Below are 2,761 nucleotides of genomic sequence, written 5' to 3'. Positions count from 1 at the left end.
AATTCTTTTTTTAAAGAAGAGATCAACAGGTTATTTTTTATTTTTATTTTTATTTTTATTATATGTGTATGTATGCATTGCCTGAATGTAGGTAAGTGCACCCGTGTTGTGCAGTGCCCATGGAGAACAGAAGAGGCTGTTGGATACCCTGGAACTGGAGTTACAGACAGTTGTTAGCTGCCATGTGGGTACTGGGATTCGAACCCCAGACTTCTGCAATAGCAGCCAGTGTTCTTTAACCACTGAGCCATCTCTCCGGCACCTAAAGCCCAAATTCTTTAGCAACTTTTTCTTGAGATATAAACTGAAAAGTTTTTTAGACAACTCTGAATTTTATTTTTAGCCAAATCTGAAGATCAGCTTAGTCAAGTTTTCATAAAGAAAGGCAAAAGGCAAAGGAGGGAAAAAGCGAGGAAAGGGAGGAAGGCCCCTTCACCTAGGTGGGTTTTGGAGGGATGAGCACGTTTGATAGAAGGGGAAGAAATCCAGACCCTGGTGGTAGGACCGGTACTAGGACCAGCGAGCGCGGTGAAGGGATTAGAGTCTATGAAACAAGCTTTACACACAATGATTCCAGAACCCCAGAAGTGAGGCAGGTCGGATCGAAGTCAGACACCACATCCTCGACGCGAGAGATGCAACCCAAAGAGTTCTCAGCCACTGAGGCGAGAAGGTGGGTACTGTCCCGGGACCCCGAGGGGAAGGGCGACGTGGGACTGAACCCTGCCCTGCTGGGACGCCTCGGGGCCGCCAGTGCTCGGCGACTCCAGCGCCGAGGTTCGGGGGCGGCGAAGATGCCGCAGCCGCGCGGCCAGGACTCGCAGGTCGCTCCCTGCGCACTCGCCGACGTTACCTGAGGCAGCTCGGCGCAGGCGAAGGGCGTCCGCGCGGGCCGGCGGGCGAGGGAGGCGGCCCAGAGCGCGCATAGCAGCTCCGGCTGCCCGCGGCCGCCGCGTCGGTTTAGCCTGCGGAGGAGGTGGGGATCCCTGGCACAGAAGTCGGCGACTCAGCGAGGCCGACGACGGCGGAGGACTCGGCGCCTGCAGCCATGGCCCGTCAGTCGTGGTTGTCCCCCCGCCTCCCGGGCAGGCCCGGAGCACCACCACTGCCGAGACCCAGGAGGCAGCTGGAAACTCTAGGCTCCCGGTGGCCAGCGACCCAAACGCCTGGGGGCAGGGACGCTGGAGGTGGGGGCCGCAGATGGCCACGCCCCTCTCCTCAGGCCCGCCCTCAGGGCAGCCAATCAATCGCCCGGCCCATCGCTGATAAACCGGCTAGTAGAGTTGCCCAATTAGCTTTAGGAATACCACGTGGTACGAGGGCGGGAGCAATGGGCATCCAAAGAAGCCAATCAGAAACGTTAGGCGACAACTCTTGGAGGATAAAGAGAACCAATAGGAAGGAAGTGGAGGTAAAAACAGAAGACAGTGTGCTGAAAAAGCGGAACCCGAGAGCTGAGAATACACCTGGGGGAAACCCTAGTCCTGAGAATCTCACAAGACACAAGACTGACCAATCAAAATTGCCCCAAACAGAAATGATTGGTAATTGATAAGGCCAATTGAAAAAGGACTAGACTGGCGCGGCTTTTGAATGCAGTGTCTTGCAGGATCTCAGTATGATGAGAAGGGAAAATTGACACATAATTACTATTGGCTTCAGATAAAGCAATAAGTAGAACTCAACAAAATGCCGAGGGGAGAGATTGGATTCGGTGAAAGCTTATCACTTTGAGCTAGCTTGAAAAGGAGATTATGAAAGAGCTTCTTGCGGAGTAAGAATTCTATCTGTTCTTCAGGTACGGATTTCCTTAAGCTTCCCGTATACATGGGTTCCAGGAGCTCATAATCTTATGCCTGAGCAGTCTGCAGCAGAACGAGAGCAGGCAGGTATATCGGGATATGGGTCTTACTCCCAGAGGCTACAAACCTCTCCAGAAATCTCCCTAGAAAAGGAGAGTCTTTTTTTCTTTTTTAAAAAAAATTTTATTATTTTTACTTTATGTGTATGAGTTTATTGCCTGCGTGTATGTGAGTGCACCCGTGTCGTGCAATGGCGCGGAGGTCAGAAGAAGGCTTCAGATTCCCCTGGAACTGGAGTTAAGGACGGTTCAACAGAGGTAGGATCATGGGAGCAAGGGTATTAGTAAGGAAGAAAGGGGGGGAAGTGCAGGCACCTTAAGTGGGAAAACCATGATAGAGGGGGGACACGATACAAGAGAGAAACAATGCCTAGCTAGTCACGAAAACCAGAGGGAACCATATTATTCCTACAATCTACGGACAAATTATACATAACAGATCAAGAAATATATCTCTAGATAAGGTTTATTTGAGACCAACTGGTCATTACCCAAGATTTATCTGCAAGACACACAGTAATTAAAAATGCCAGAATGGTGGAACTAACCTTCTTGGATGTTTAACAGACATACCCTGAGATCTATACTAATTGGGTCAGAGGGACGCAAAGGACACTTTTTGCTCCTTGCCCACATAGGTCGATTAGTTCCCAGGGGCAATGAGCATCTCGCAAAACGTCCTGTAAAGGCAGTGGGTCATCTGACCTCTTGATCAAAGAGGCCAAGGAGACCCCACCAGATGGACTTGAACCAGTGTCCAGTCTATAAAGAGGAGGGTCAACACGGAAGAATCATTTCCTCCATGCTTCCAAGAGGAGCCAACAATGGTCGAGCAGGACCTTTGACTTATCCTCACATGGATGGAGCTGGTAAAAGAAAGGAGCCAGGGGCTCCTCCCAA

General features: G+C 50.7%; 1 protein-coding gene across 1 annotated transcript in view; it reads right to left on the bottom strand.

The window, feature by feature from the left end:
- The window catches only part of Tesk2 (testis associated actin remodelling kinase 2), a gene marked incomplete at its 3' end in the record, with an annotated part of 67,571 nt that extends 66,390 nt beyond the window's left edge, over nucleotides 1-1,181 (bottom strand). The window contains exon 1 of the mRNA XM_008837627.3: nucleotides 854-1,181. The remainder of the gene's footprint in view (nucleotides 1-853) is intronic.
- Nucleotides 1,182-2,761: the final 1,580 nt, after the last annotated feature.

This window comes from Nannospalax galili, unplaced genomic scaffold (genome assembly GCF_000622305.1).
Source record: "Nannospalax galili isolate Female #2095 unplaced genomic scaffold, S.galili_v1.0 scaffold1719, whole genome shotgun sequence".
In the NCBI taxonomy this organism is placed as follows: domain Eukaryota; kingdom Metazoa; phylum Chordata; class Mammalia; order Rodentia; family Spalacidae; genus Nannospalax; species Nannospalax galili.
Note: the sequence above shows the minus strand (reverse complement) of the source record. Positions and strands in the feature narration are given on the sequence as shown.